This window comes from Cibotium barometz, chromosome 27 (assembly GCF_041138505.1).
Source record: "Cibotium barometz isolate CiBa-2024 chromosome 27, ASM4113850v1, whole genome shotgun sequence".
Classification (NCBI taxonomy): domain Eukaryota; kingdom Viridiplantae; phylum Streptophyta; class Polypodiopsida; order Cyatheales; family Cibotiaceae; genus Cibotium; species Cibotium barometz.
This window is the reverse complement of record NC_141072.1, coordinates 35,582,499-35,598,820: the sequence shown is the minus strand read 5'-3', so window position 1 is coordinate 35,598,820 and position 16,322 is coordinate 35,582,499. Positions and strand designations below refer to the sequence as shown.

The window sequence follows — 16,322 nt, the reverse complement described above, 5'->3', positions numbered from 1 at the left end:
TCCGAAGCTCCTGAAAGACAACTTTGGGCATCGTTTGCCCACCTGCTTCAATCTTTGCTTCATAATCCGAAGATACACCCAATCCCCTTCCGAAAACTTCATGTCCCTTCGGTCTTTATTGGTCTGTCGAGTGTAGGCCTCTTGCGCTTTAGTTAATCTGTCTTTAACGGACTCTAGGATCTCCTGGTAAGACTCCGTCACTCTATTCGCCTCCGGTACTGAAAACGAAGTCCTGGTTAACAACGACTGGAAAGGCCTTCCAAACGCTGCCTCATATGGAGTCCTGCCAATAGCTGAAGAAAAAGAGTCATTCAAAACAGCTTGAACTAAAGGCAAAAACGATTGCCACTTACCTTGCTGATCGTGGACATAACACTTCAGCACATCAAAGGCCAACTGGTTATATATCTCTGTCTGGCCATCTGTCTGTGGTGGTGGAATGCACTGGAAAAATTCAGCTTAGTACCTAAATTATCAAACAATGCCCTCCAAAAATGACTGGTAAACTTGGCATCTCGGTCTGGACTCTGACACTATGGTTCTAGGAATCCCGCCAATCGGGTACCAATGCCGAATGAATAGCTGGGCAACATCCTCGGCGGTCACATTGGCCCTGCAAGGAATAAGCATAACAAATTTGCTAAACCTATCAACAATAGTTAAGCACTGCGTATTACGCTTACTCAGGCTAGGAGGCAGATTTGTGACAAAGTCCATCGAAATGTCCTGGAAAGGACCCTCAGGAATTGGCAAAGGCTGTAACAACCCTATCTTCTGTCCACGAGGAGCTTTCACTTTTTGACAAATGTCAGAGCGTTGTACATATGTAAACACATCACGCCTCATCTTTGGCCAATAGTATTGCCGTTCTAATTTCTCCAGAGTCGAATTCATGCCCCTATGACCACCTGTAATGGCGTCATGGACATCATGGAGAAGAGCTGCCATGATTTCATGACACATAGTCGGCCTTTGTAGAAAAGCCAACCATCGCGTATCAGAAAATGGCATGGTCCTGTGGCATCCTGCTCAAAGCATCGGCCACTGGATTGGCCTTTCCTAGAAGGTACTCAATCATACCACCAAACTGCTGGAATATCTGACTCCAGCGGTGTTGTCGATCACTCCACTGTGCACTTGGCATCGTCTGAATCCAGCGCAATGCCTGATGGTCAGTGCGAACCTCGAAGTCACGGCCATACAGGAAATGTTTCCAATGTTTCAAGGCCTGTATAACTGCTAGGAGTTCACGATCATAGACTGAGTAGTTCTTTTCGGCGGGCAGTAACTTACGAGACATGTAAGCTACCGGATGACCATTGTGTTGTAATACACCTCCAATTGCGATGTTACTCGCATTGGTGATCACTTGAAATGGTTCGTCCCACGAAGCAAGGGCTAAACAAGGCACTTCTGACAAAGCCACCTTGAGGTTCTGGAATGCCTCCAACGCTCGTGGAGTCATTCGAATCTTTTGCCTTCTTGTTTTCACTCCCTTTAGCAGATCGGTGAGGTCTGCCGAGAGGTCGAAAAACTTGTCAATGTGGGTGGAATATGCCTGGCATATACCCACAAATGATCTAATGTCATAAGCTGTCTGTGGTACTTCCCAGTTAACAATCTCGGCCACTTTAGCCGGATCCAGTCGAATGCCTTCGGCACTAATTATATATCCCAAGTAATGTACCTGGAACAGATAAAATTCTGACTTCTTTTCATTGACATAGAGCTCGTTGCTTTCTAGCAACTTAAGGACTTTCTCCACATCAATGTCATGCTGCTCAACTGTAGCTGAAAATATGAGTATGTCGTCCAGAAATATGAACACACACACTCCAATCAACTCCCGGAAAATACGCATCATCATGCGGTTAAATGTAGCCGGGACGTTCGTCAATCCAAATGGCATGACCACAAATTCATAGTGGGCCCGTTTTGTACGGAAGACTGTCTTGGGGATGTCCCCCTCAACAATCCGTACCTGGTGGTACCCACTCTTTAAATCCGGTTTGGAGAACACCTTAGCTCCATTCAACCTCTCGAGAATATAGTCAATTCGAGGCATCGAGAATCTACTCTTGATAGTCAGCTTGTTGAGTGCACGATAATCGACACACAACCGAGAAGACCCATCTTTCTTCTTGACAAACAAGATGCGACACGCTGGGGCGGATAAAGCCAGCTTGCAACAATTCTTGGAGTTGGCGGTCCAACTCCGATTCCAATGCCTTAGAAAGGCGATACGGAAACTTGCTCGGGGGTTCCGAGCCTGGGAGGAGGTCAATCCTGTGATCCTCCGGTCTGGACGGGGGGAGCTGGGGAGGGAGACTGTCCCGAAGAAAAATCTTCTGGAACTTTTCATGGAGAACCGAGTACTTCTCGGAAGCACTGGCCACCGTCTGGGCTGTCTGGATGTAAATCATCGCACACTGTGCGCCTTTCCTGAATGCTCGCTTAGCTTGCAAGTGGCTTATGAGCGGAAAGTTTGGAATACCTGGCTCACACTTAATGGTCACCAGGGTGTTTGACACATTCCGATTGATCTGGAACGTGTGCTTGTCCCACTTGACGTCAGGAAGAAACTTGTGAAACCACTGGATACCCAAAATTATGTCTGCTCCTACAAGAGGGGCAACCATAAAGTCACGCACAAACTCTATGCCCTGAATCACTAACTTAGCACCTAGAGCTTCATACTTGACACTCGTTGTCATACCTGTGCTAAAACCCTCAACCTGTTTGTCCACCGGGGTCAACTCGAAACGGGCACGCCTAGCGGCCTGTTCCGTGACCACATCCTCCGTGCTGCCGCTGTCAAACAAGACGACGACTCTCTGGCCACCTATGTAGCCAAAGAACTTGAGCAATTCGTTGCGCTCATACTCCTGGTCATGGGCGCCCTTCTGCTTATCTTCGAGCTCCCACTTAATGGTCACCAGGGTGTTTGACACATTCCGATTGATCTGGAACGTGTGCTTGTCCCACTTGACGTCAGGAAGAAACTTGTGAAACCACTGGATACCCAAAATTATGTCTGCTCCTACAAGAGGGGCAACCATAAAGTCACGCACAAACTCTATGCCCTGAATCACTAACTTAGCACCTAGAGCTTCATACTTGACACTCGTTGTCATACCTGTGCTAAAACCCTCAACCTGTTTGTCCACCGGGGTCAGCTCGAAACGGGCACGCCTAGCGGCCTGTTCCGTGACCACATCCTCCGTGCTGCCGCTGCTGTCAAACAAGACAACGACTCTCTGGCCACCTATGTAGCCAAAGGACTTGAGCAATTCGTTGCGCTCATACTCCTGGTCATGGGCGCCCTTCTGCTTATCTTCGAGCTCCCGGCTAATAATTGCTCCAACTGAAGCACCGGGGGTTGAAGAACTAGGGTTAGCCGATGGGGTCTGTGTGGGAGCTGTGCTCACCACTGAAGCTGTGGAGGCGGCGGCGGCCTTTGGAGGCTTCTTCGGGCAATCCCGAGAAGTATGTCCTTTGTATGACAAAAGAAGTATCTACCCTCCTCCTTGTACTGAGAAAGCTCCTCAGCACTCAACTTGCCACCTGTCTTACCTGCCTCCGCTTTCTGGTCTGGAGTCAGCTTAGACGCATTGTTCGAGTTCTTGGAGCCAGAGGCTCCCGGGCTCTGTCCTGGGGAAGACCCCGTCTGGTTCTGGCTTTTGCCCCCCGAGGTGTTAGCCTTGGGAGAAGCCGGCTGGGAAGTCTTGGGCTTGCCACCATTGTGTTTCATTTCTGCACTCTGCGCAAGCGAGAGTGCGTCCTCAAAGGTGGCTGGCCTAAACATACGCACCTCCCATTGGATTTGCGTGTCCAGGCCATACAAAAACTGCCCTTTCTTGTCCGAATCAGATAAGCCTAATTGCAGACACAAGGTCGAAATTTTATTGGCAAACTGAAGGACTGGTTGCGCGTTCTGACGCGCTCCCCTGAACTCGTCTTCGAGTCGCTCAAGGTAGTGGGGCGGTAGAAACCGCTGCTTAAGGTCGCGGACGAATTCGTCCCACCCATAAGCTGCCATACCTGCTCTGGTGTGGGCATGAGCCCACTGAGTCCACCAAGGAATGGCCTCACCTTCCAAGTACCAACTAGCTACGATCACTTTGTCACTATCTGTTTTCCTAACTACGGCAAAGTAAGCTTCAAATTGATGTAACCATGAATAAAGAGTTGTGGGATCGAGTTTACCATTATACTTACTGAAATTCATTTTCTCGGGAAAATGATTCGAGGGCGCCGCCGGTGTCAATCTGGCGTCCAAAGCTCTGAGGTAACGCTCGTGTTCCACTTGTCGCATGGCGTCGTCTTCTCGTTGTCGAATCTCCAATGCACGCATCTGCATCTCAAGCAAGGAGCTTGGCTGAGGCTGTGACCCCGCGAGAGGGTCCCTGTGACGAGGATCTGGTATCTGGGATACGGAAGAAGAGGGAGGAGGAGATGGAAAACGCGACACTGGAGAGTGAGAACGCTCCTCCAGAGCCAAGATCCGCGCCTTCTCCTCATCCAACATGGCTGTCTGGTTTGCGATTGCTCGCATCATCTGCTGGAACATGTCTATGACACTCAAGCCTGGTGCCCTAGCTGGGCTGCCTGGTGCACTCTGGTCCCATGGTTCTGGTTCTCTCTCGTCGCCAAAGCTCGCCATAGCGGGAAAATGCAATTCCTTTCCGGAACGCAATCTAACCATCCACTATCTGTGTGGGAGACTTCCGGAGGCTTCCGGAGGCTAAAAACCAACCGTCCTTCGAGGGACAGGAGTCACTCCGAAAGGGGTAGTCCACCGGCGTCTAAAAACCAACCACACAAGCGAGAAAATTTTATGGTTTTCTTTGCTGAATCTTTGTCCTTGAAGGAAGCTCTGATACCACTGTAATACGTGGCAGCTTCGGAGAAGGATCGGTACTTCAAAACTCAGAAATCAGCACTCTTTTCGCGACGGAATTAACGCACAAACTGAAAGGAGATGTGCAGAAAATAGAGAGAGAAGGGGGAGATGGAGAGGACACAGTATTGGGTCCCAATTACCCTCTGTAGGGCCCCCACCACGGATGGTGTATTTGCTTTATTAGAATGATGTAAATCTGAAAACAAATACAGAAAACTTGACCTTTTCTTGGCTGGGAATTCCCTGCCCTTGACCTTCAGAAGTCCACCCCTTTGCTTGGCAATCTCCTTGGCTTGACTGGCCCTTGATTGGCTTGAGCACTTGGTGAAAACTGAGATGAATGATGGGATTATGGCCTCCACTATTTATACTCCTCCTGAGGAGCAGTCGGCCAGCTGAAAAAACAAGCTATGTCCCACGACTGGTGAAATTCAGCAATAAATGCTGAATTAAATCCCAAAAAATACTACCTTTTTTTCCTAACAGGCTGAAGGTGATGCGCCTGCTTCTGATTGGCTGGACACCACTTTTGTCCACAATCCCAAGGCTGAGCAGCCTGTATGGGCTGCCCCATACATGCCCTACAGCCATATAAAGGCTGTAATGTCCTGGAGATTGCCTTGTCTGTGCCCTAGGGCTGTCCTACAGCCCCTCCATGGCTGGTGGGTTCAGCCTGGGCCTTCCTGGCCCTGATGGGGGTGGTTCTACACCATTCCCGTGCCCACACTCAGATCCAGGGTAGCCCTATGGGCTGGCCCCTTGTCCTAAACCTAATCTACTCAGTGATCTGGCATCCGGTACCAAACCAGATACACAGAACCACTGACATCATTCTAGAGGGAGACTCACAGCACAGACTGGCACTGTTTCATGTGCAGGACAGTGCACACCTGACCTTAGACTCCTGTGCAGGACAATGCACACCTGACCTCGGACATCTGAGATGGATCCCTGGCTGACTCGTCCCGGACTGGGCTCACATGGGACCAGTTCACCATCCTAGGTCCTGCACCTTCTGTACAGAAATGTCTACGTGGCATCCAAGTGCGGGATGCACGTGACAGCGGATGGCAAGCTGCTACAGCTCCGGTCCAGCTGAACCAAAGTCCTCCCACCATAGAGCAGCACCAACTTTGGAGCGGTCAACCTGTGCATCATGACAGCCATAGGAGCCATGAAATGACCTGTACATCGAAAGCTGGTCCCTGATCTTGCGCCTAACCAATGCATCAGGCACAAGACGATCCAAGATGATCCTCCATCCAGCGCTCACCTCCCGGTCGCTCTCCTGCTTGTTGCCTTGGAATTCTGGGTCCACCACATAAGCTGCTGCATGCAATGGAGAGTAGTAGGAATTCCACCTTCCTAGACACAAGGCATGGATCTCCTCGTATCTGTCTTCGTCAGGCACAAAGTCTTTCAACTTCTCTATCATGCGATCCATGGCCTCGTAGACCTTGCCTATGCATGGTTGCATAGCGTCTACAATCCTCAATAGGTGGACTATGGGCCTCACCATAGCATCTGTGGTCTTCACAAGCTCCCACCAAGAGGCGTCATCCGCCCGTAGCCTACACTCTTGGCTAGTGTTTGTATGGGACTCTTGCATGGCGACAAACTCGTCGCTAAGGAAAAGCCCCCTCAAAGCACCGCTACAATCCTTCAACCGGCCCAACATGAGAAAGTTGTAGGCAAACCAGGTGTCGGAATATTTGAGGAGAGAGAGACAGGACCTCTTGTTGAACTCATGCCGAAGTCTTTGGTGGTTGAGGACAAAGGAGACCATGGTGTTGGCCTCCTCAATGAGCGGGCTGATCCATGGTAATGCCCCGATGTCTTTGAGGAGGTTGTTTAGGCAATGAGCCATACAAAAGGACACCGTGACATGTCCATACATACCTTGGAGAATAGCTCCCGCCGCCCTATTGGAAGGCTCCCCATCCGCAACAAAGCCCACTACATGCTCGGAGCCAACGATCTCCATGGTGGTAGCCCACTCCGCCGCAAGCACATCTGCGCTCTTCCCAGTGCCGGATGCATCATGAGATGAGATGAAGTACATCTCTCCGCGGGAATATGCAACCATGCCGTGAATACTCCTCTTACGGGTGTCACTCCATCCATCCACAATGAGAGAGACTCCGTTCCTCTCCCATTGCCGCTTTGTGTTGTCGGCCGCTTGCTCTACAAGGCGCTTCTGCTTCTCGAGCAATGTAGTGTGCAAGCTCTCGGATGAGGGGGGCGTATAGGTTGAGCCATACTCCCCAATCTTCTAAACCATGACCTTGAAGTATTCCGACCTATTCAAGAAAGTAATTTACTAATGAGAAGGGGACTAGGATGATGAAAACATGAATGATGAATTGGCAATGATCGATTGCACTTACCTAGCCGCTTGAAAGGCAATGTGATCGTGGAAGAAGAAGCGGGCCACCGCCATATCCACCTCCTCCTTCAACTTGGGGTTCCAATTCTCCCCAAGTGTAGATTGTCGCCGTGGCCCACGTAATGATTGAGAGGCCGTGGAGATGGAGGGTGCCGGCGTCATGGATGGAGTAACATTCCGACTTGATGGTGAAGGTGATGGTGTGCATGATCCCGATCCACCACATGACTCCATTGTAGAGGCTTGAGTTCCTCTCCCCATCGTCGCGGGATCCACGGCCACTCGTGGTGTCCTTCTTGTCGCTTCGACCGCTTCGTAGACGCTAAGCTTGTCAAGAAGTTCCCGTCTCTTCTCGGGCGTACATTCGTGCAAAACCTCACCTCGTGCCCACTCTCATGCAAGAGGTGGGCTCGCACTTTGTCGGCGCCACCCGTTCGCCGGTACGGCCAAAGCTTGCATACCCATGGCCGAGAACCGCCTCCATGAACGGATGTGGTGTAGTTAACCTCCTCCCACCATGTCCATGCCGTTGTCCTTCTACGAGAAGCCCCGGCACGTGAGGAGGATGCCATGGTTGAAGATGGCTTGACTCTTGAGCCTTGAGGAATGAGAGAGAGAGAGAGAGAGAGAGAGCCTTGAGGAATGAGAGAGAGAGAGAGAGCCTAGAGGCTTGGAAGTTGGAAGAGTCAAGACTCAAGAGGCTTGAGGGAGAGGTGAGAGAGAGAGAGAGAGAGAGAGAGAGAGAGAGAGTCTAGATTCTAGAATCTAGATAGTAGGGCGGTGGCCCGCGGGCCTTGTGTGGCCTAGAGCTTGGGACTTGGAACGAAAATCGGATTTGTCCCTTGATTCAAGCGGTCACTTAATCCAAAATCGGGTATAAATTTGTATCAGCATTGTTTGGGACAATGGTATGCTCAAGAGGGGGGTAGCACCTCCACTCCCTTGATACAGACAGGCTCAAATGACATCTAGAGGTCGCTTGGTGCAGCTTTTGTCTCACCCGAAGGTACTAATGGCTGACAGTACATCTGTTTATGGGACTTCTATGATATACGTGTACTAGTCACATTGGATGTTGTGGTTGTGTATGGTTCACAGTGGTATACAACTTAGACTACCACTACACCATTGGTTTGCAGTGAAGGTTGTTACATATGCATGGCTTAGAGAGATTGGGACGCTGATCTTGCCATATTATACATTTCACTTTGGATATTTTGCTGTATCACCAGATTGCAATCGAGGACGCTTGCCATTTTTCAAGAGGGAGGTATGTCATGACCCTGTGAAAGTGGAACAGCACAAGTGTGGGCATGGTGGTTGGTGAGCAAAATAAATATTTAATGATTCACATTTGGGTCCCTGGACAAATAGAAATATGATGGACATCTTCAAGTGTGAAGGGGGACCAAGAACATTAATATTTTTATTGTTTTAACCATGGGTGGCCCCTAGGCATAAGTGGCCCTTAGGAACTTTAATGAATATTAAAAAAAAGGGGCCAAGAATATTTTTGGAGAAAGGAGCAACTCCACTTTGGGAGTTACACGCCTCTCTCATCTCTCTCTCTCTTGCTTTTTGGGGAGTCGTGGAAGCTAGCTGCAGTACGTGTATTTTCTGCTGGTTTTTACTGCATTTAGAACAGGTCGTACAGTCCACGTGGTTGCAGGCCGTACAGTGCTGGTGGTTGTTGCCCGTGCAGAGCAAGCGACAACAGGTACAGTGGTACAGGTGCTGCAGGGACAAGCGCATCTTCAGCAGGTACAGTGGTACAGGTGCTGCAGGGACAAGCGCATCTTCAGCAGGTACAGGCGGCGGAAACAGTACATACAGTACTGTACGGACAGAGCAGGTGACTGCAGTTCCGTACAACTGTTGCTGGCGGCGGCTGCTGTACGACAACAGGTACAAACTGCTGTGCATCGACTGGTTCAGGCGGCGCAGGCGACCAGGGTACTGACAGCAAGCGGCTACAGGTCCATGCGACTGCAAGTACAGTCCTGTACAGACTGGAACAGCCGGGTACTACAAACCTGTACAGACAGGTACAGGCAGCTTCCGTATCTATTCAGTCCTGAACAGATTGCAGGTGGTGCATCTTCAGCTCTGCAGGTGGTGCTTTATCAAAGTATAGTGGGTGCATCACTCAGGCGGCTGCAGAGAGAAAAGTACAGACAGTCTATTGCAAGTACAGACTGGTACGGTCAGTCTCTCCGGTGCAGAACCACGCATTGAATTGGTAAGCTCTGAACTTGTCAATCTTTCTTTCTTTCCACTGGCTTATGTCTGCTGCTGCAGAGTTGTGTCATCTGGCCCCTTGTGAGAGGAGGGGTATGGCAGTTTGAAGGGTGGAAACAAAGATTGGACAGTGGATGTATATTTGAACTGAGTTGAGACCATGTTCATGGAACAGCCAGATGTATGCTCAAGGCTGCCCTGCTGAATTGTCTTGGTTGACTAGAGGAAAGCACAGTGTGTTGCTTTTGTGGGACACAGATCTGTGTGTGAATCCTCTGTGTGCTAAGAGGTCTTCAGGGCTGCTAGATTGGACATGCAAGTTTACTCTCCAGGACTGGCTTTGTTGTACTCAGTTATACATTTCATTGAATTTGAATAAAGAAATACCGAAAGGGGCGCCAAGCTTTGGGGCCAACAGGTGTCAATTACCTTTCAGTTCTGGAGCATTCTAGCTCCTGTTAATTTTGTTATTTATTTGGACTACAATTGGAAGGGTGACTGCTAGTCTACCGCACTTTGGTTTCTGCTAGAGGCCAGTTTCACCGATGCATTGTCACGAAAACCGTCTGTGGCAGCTATCTCGGTTGCCTCTCATGGAGACTTGTCTACCATGCGTGATTTGTATCATACGGATGCTGATTTTGCCACTGTTTGGGCTGATTTGATAGCTGGTTATGCACATGCCTCAAATGTGATCAAAGAGGGTTATCTCATGAAAGATAATTGCCTATGTGTGGTGTCTGACATGAGGCAAAAGGTTTTGGATGAGTGCCATACTCCTCCATATGCTGGTCATAGAGACATAATGCCTACAACGCACATGATTGAGCGGTATTTCTTTTGGCCAGGTATACGGAAGGACATAGAGGCACATGTACGTGCATGTATCACCTGTCAAAAGGTGAAATTTGATAGGCAATAGACACCAGGTTTGCTGCAGCCATTGCGTATTCCCACGCAGCCATGGGAAAGTATTACAATGGATTTCATTATGGACTTACCACGGACCCAACAGGGTAATGATGCAATTTGGACGATTGTGACAGGTTTAGCAAGCAAGCTCATTTCTTGCCAGTCAAAAAGACCATCAAAGCTGAGCATATGGTTAAAATATATCTTGCAGAAGTGTTCAAACATCATGGAATGCCGAAGTCCATTGTGGGGGATAAAGATCCCAGGACTACAAGTCTCTTTTGGCGGGCCTTATTTGATAATATGGGCACCAAATTGGACTTCTCATCAACTTATCACCCTCAAACAGATAAGCAAAGTGAGGCTGCACATTCAGCCGTGTTGGATCTCTTGAATGTTATGTGGCGGATCAGAAGTCTTCTTGGGAGAAGTACTTACCCGCTTGTGGAATTTGCATACAACAACACGGTGCATGCATCTACGCGAAAGGCCCCGTTTGAGATTGTTTATGGTAAGGTGGTTTTGCCACCCATCCTTCGCACAAAGGATGAGATATTTGCAGCAGCTGATGAGTATGTAAGAGACTTGGATATTGCTTTTGCTCAGGTGCGGACAGCCATTGCAAGGTCACAAGACAAGCATAAAAAGGCTGCCGACAAGCATAGAAGGCAATTGGATGTTAAAGAGAATGATTGGGTATTGCTAAAATTTGAGAAACCAAGACTTGCAAAGAGGCTTGGCAAAGAGGGTGTATATCCTAAGCTTGCAACCAGGTACTATGGGCCTTTTCGAGTGATCGAGAAGATCAATGAAGTGGCTTTTAGATTGGCATTACCTAGTCATTGGCACACTTTTCATGTGACAAGTATGTAGGGCCGGAGCCCAATGAGACGATCATTGAGAATCCACCAGAAGTGGATGAGCTTGAGGAGATCTTGCAGCCAGAGCAGATTGTGTATCACAAGGAACGCAAGCTTGCTGCAGGCAAAGTTGTCAGGCGTTACCTTGTGAAGTTTAAGAACTATCTTCCCATTGATACTAAATGGGTAGATGAAGAGTTCTTCAGAGATTGCCCACATGTGCTTCAGACATATTTGGATGCTTTTCAGTTGCGGACAACTGTTTAGAAGCCGGGGGGATGTCACCATTTGGCCACCCAATTGGTCCACCCGTGCTTTCTTATCATGTATGTACATTGGACTGGTGTCCATGGCAGTTGTATATGCCGGGGATTGATTCCACTCATGTGATACTATAGACTTGGCTTTCCGTTGGGACTTGTGCCTTCGTGTACATGCCCAAAAATGCTTGGTGGATTGGTGTTCCATTGGGTTTGGTACCTCGTGTACTTTCCTGGAGCACGTCTATTTTGGTATAGTCTCATGAACGGGGATTGTCCATACCAATGCTGCATTGCATAGCATCTTTATGTGCTTGCTTGCAATTGAAATTGCATGTTGTTTTCATGTTTGCTTGACCAATGTGTAGATCCGAGTAAGGGAACGCCTGCCCGCGAACTATGCGTGTGAAACTGTCTGCTGACATGGTTATGTGGCATGTGACAGGTGGTAAGTATTGGTCATAAACCTAGGCTTAGAAGTTAGCACTAATTTATAAGTGAGTGTGTACACACTTCATTAAGTTTGGACGACCAAAACTCACTTATAAATTATGACCAGCCCGGTGTTCACACACTGCTGTCCCAACCGTGCGTGTGAAATTGTCTGATGCCATGGTTATGTGGCATGTGACAGGTGGTAAGTCCTGGTCATAAACCTAGCCTTAAAAGTAAGCACTAATTTATAAGTGAGTGTGTACACACTTCATTAAGTTTTGGGCAACCAAAACTTACCACCTACACTGGACAACTCACCACCTCACTCCTCCTCCTCTCTCTAGAGATGCCTTCATGAGGGCTGTTGGGCTGCATTTTCTGCACTTTCTCCTTTCCAACTCCATTTCCAAGCTTGCTAAGGTGTTTCTCAAGCTTCCAAGAGTGTTTCCGGATGCTAATCACTCTCCTACACACTCCCAATGACTGAAATTCAGTAAAACAGCTCTCTTTATTGCTGTAATTTTTTGTCTTTTTGCTGAAAACCCTAATTTCAACCCTCCTTTCTCAAGTTGAACCATAGGGGAAGCTTTCCCAAGGTTCCCTTCATCCTCTTGAAGACTTTTGTCGCGAAGAAATGCGACAAATCGAAGATCTCTTCACTCCAAGGACTTCCATCGCAAAGACTTCCGCTGTCATGGACTCTACTTGCAATTGGTAAGCTTTAATGCTTAAATATGGAAGCAAGTAGCAAGAGGGAGGAACCGGATTACAAGATCACATACCCTGTGTAGTGTTCTCTTGTCCTACGTGCTCTCTTGCAGATTGTTGCTACCATGTGTTGGTGGAACAATAGAGAGCAGATGGTAGGGAACATGGGGCACTTGAGAGGATAGTGTGGATTGCAAGTCTACATGGACAACCACTTATTTGCAATACTGTATTCATATGCATTGGTATGGAAATCTCGTCCAAAATGCCCATGACACTATGTACTTGATTCTCCCAAGATCAATATACTTTATTTGAGGGAGGGGTCGGCCGTTCCGGCTCATTGTGTGTCTCTTGTCAATTCAGCAATTCACTTCTTGTCTTTGAGCAAGTGTCCAGTGTATTTAAGTGTATTGATTAGCATTGTGTTCGACCAAGTTACACGGCCAACATGAGTAGGTGTCCAAGTGCCAATTTAAGGCTCAGCCAAGGATTGTTTTCAACATTTGACACCTTAACGGTGTTGGGTCACAATTATAGAATAGAACAGCGTTTTTGTTGCTACCTTTTGGGCATGCCTAGGGCTACCAAGACATGTACCTTTTTGTACTTTATGAATATACTGAAAATACAGCTATCTCTCTCTCTTATCTTCATCTCTTCTTTGCGTTTTGCATCAAGATGTTCCTATGAAAGGTGTTTGGGGTTGAAAGAAGACATAGAGCTTCACAATACTATAACACTAGGGCTGTTCACACACACAAACGGACACACACGAGGGGGTACACACACGAGACTCTGAATCCCAACATAACTCAAAGTGGTCTACACAAGCCCGACCTTCTCCATGATACCAACTGCCCACGCACACTTTGCAAGATGCTATATATCCCTAGCATGTTTGGAGTTTTTGCAAGCACACTTTCAAGAGCCTCACACCAAGAGTTGGTTGTTCGACGCTTTGGTGCGGCTCGTAGCAATGTATGGTGTCCCTTTTTGGGGATTGGCGGAGTACAAAGAAACAGGTCATGATGCTCTATGGCGCATGACATAATCTTAGCTAAGTTTGGAGCATCCCCTCTCGTCATAGATGCCCTATTTCAAACTCACACTTACATACTCCATGTATATACACTCACACAATCTAGGGCTTTTTTTCAAGCTCTTCGTTAAGGATTCCATCCTGTTTTTGACTCTGGTTTAGGGTACGCTTAGGGTTTCGGCTACAGATCGTCTCCCACACTTGGCTCTTGAATTCTCCATGCAGCGCACCTGAGAGGGGCAGAAAAAGTCTTGGTATTCACAAGTGGTTAACTAGTTGGACAAAGAGGGCATTCAATTGGACCGCCTCAACCCTTTCGAGTACAAACTTGATTCACCAATTCTTGATCTCTCCCTACAGGAGATCAACTGTCTTATCCGCATCGATATGTCAGGGCTGCACAAGAGTTGCACATGGGTGTCTCCACTAGAGCTCACTACAAATTCCAATTCTACAAAGAGAACTTTTACAAAGATGGATCCCTGGCTATCTTCAAAGGCACATGTATGATGTCACATGCCATGCCGATCACCGTTCGCTAGTTTCGGACAGGGGAGGTCGAGACAAAGGAGCATTACACACAAAGAATAATAATGTCAGAGCCTGCAAAATTATGCATATGCACATGTGAACTTGGAGAATCACCCATTTGTTTTCTTGTACTTCCAAAATTCCACTTGCAATCTCAGTACACCATGTGTACATGGTCATAATCCACCCAGGCACCATGGATATCGCCAAGCCTTCACAAGAAACAATATCCATACAGACTCTGCCCAGAAGCCAAAATATTTTGCCATGTCCTTGGACTATCCATACGCATGCTTAGGTCTAACATGCTCTGCCTGTCATGAGAAGTGAAGAGTTTGTGACATGACTACGAAACATACGAACGCTTCCACTGCCTCTCCAGGGAGGGGTTCGGGCCTCTCGTGGGTGATGCACAACAGATATCAGAGTTTCTTGGGACTATACTTACGAGAACTGACAGTCGCCACAAAGACGAGAGGCGAGATACCGCACAGACATCTATCACCGGCTTGTTTGTGTCTCAGAATAGGGCTCCACGCGACACAGCCCATGCAAGGTCCACGGTAACAGATGGACCAAGGGAGGACCTTCACAATGCCACACGTCCCTGACTCCAGTGAGCCAGCACTCGTCGGTTTTAGATCGGCATTCGGCAACAAGGATATCACACTCTGCAAATTGGCATTGCCAAATAAACACATAAAAAAGGGGATGGTACCTGCGATTTCCAGTGGACAAGAGAGTGGAGCGGGTAGTCCCAAGGAACGTGTCGTGTTCATTCCAAGCACCCTGAACCCGGGGAGCTTCATAATAAGTACAGTGGGCAAACAAGTGCTTTGTCTTTTTGAGACCTCCAAATTTAAATTCTACCTGAACCGCCTCTCCCTGTTACCACTTGACAACTTTGTGAAACTCTTCCTTTGTATACTATAAAGAACAGATATATAAAAGAGAAGCCTTGTAAGTTTTGTCACAACATTTGTGGAGTTGGAGAGAGAGAGAGAGAACTTTGTGTAAAGTTGAAAGGTATTAAAGGATTTTTTATTTTAATTTATTTTTTTGGGAGGGAGGGTGTGTGGGTGTGGGTGTGGGTGTGGGTGTGGGTGTGGGTGTAGGTGTAGGTGTAAAAGTTGAAAGGTATAAAAGGGTGACGGTTAAAAGGTATTAAGGCTCCCAAAATTATAGAACAAGTTTTTCCTTTGTGCCAAGTAGCTTGTGCCATAATTCATGTGTCGTACATTATGTATTCCAAGCCATATGTCAAGCAAGCATCATTTACATGTATCAAAAAAAAAGTTATATGAGAATGTTGGTCTTGTGTGACCTTATCACCTTTTTCTACCCATGTCCTCCACCAACTTCAATTGCAACCTCGAGTGCCCATTGTATTTCTTGGATGCCCACACATCTCCATTGTGTTATGAATCTATGTGTATTTCAAATCATAAATTAGTTCTACAGAATGTTGGTCTTGTGTAGTAAGAGATTATACTCATTCTCTGAATTAGTTCTACAGAATGTTGGTCTTATGTAGTAAGAGATTATACTCATTCTCTCAATTGTGTAACAAAGATAGGGGCTTTCTTGTGTTAAAATGAAAAATTTTGTTATTCACAAAAGTAAATCACTAAGTTAGTTTAAATATGTATAGATATCTAGCCAAGAGATTGCTAGCATTAGATCGGAATGTGAAGCCCTGTCTAGAACTTTCACTTTTTAAAAGTAATTCGATCAAGTTGCTAAAGATTTGTTGCCATCTATGGTAGTGATGTGTGGATCGGAATGTGAAGCCCTATCTAGAACTTTCACTTTTTAAAAGTAATTCGATCAAGTTGCTAAAGATTTGTTGCCATCTATGGTAGTGATGTGTGGATGTAGGCAAATAATGGGTCGGGCCACTATTTCCCTCCTTAGGAGGTTTTTTCCCTTGAGCATGTGTACACACTCTTATGGGTGTGAAAGTGACCTTATCATGTCACTTCACTTGTACTTCACTCATTCTCATCAATCTACTTTGGGTGTTATGCTTCTCTCTATCTATGCTTGC

The 16,322-nt window shown here is 47.3% G+C and overlaps 1 protein-coding gene across 4 annotated transcripts in view; it reads right to left on the bottom strand.

Moving 5' to 3' along the window:
* LOC147623336 (uncharacterized) overlaps positions 1–15,139 on the bottom strand; it is a 61,756-nt gene extending 46,617 nt beyond the window's left edge. For 2 of the 4 annotated variants that reach the window (XM_086821479.1, XM_086821481.1), the window contains exon 1: positions 14,724–14,937. The gene's annotated coding sequence lies outside the window, so the exon portion shown is untranslated. Of the gene's footprint in view, positions 1–14,723; positions 14,938–14,993 lie in introns of those variants that run through there. The other 2 variants (XM_086821478.1, XM_086821480.1) reach the window with 2 other exon arrangements.
* Between the last annotated feature and the right edge of the window lie 1,183 nt (positions 15,140–16,322).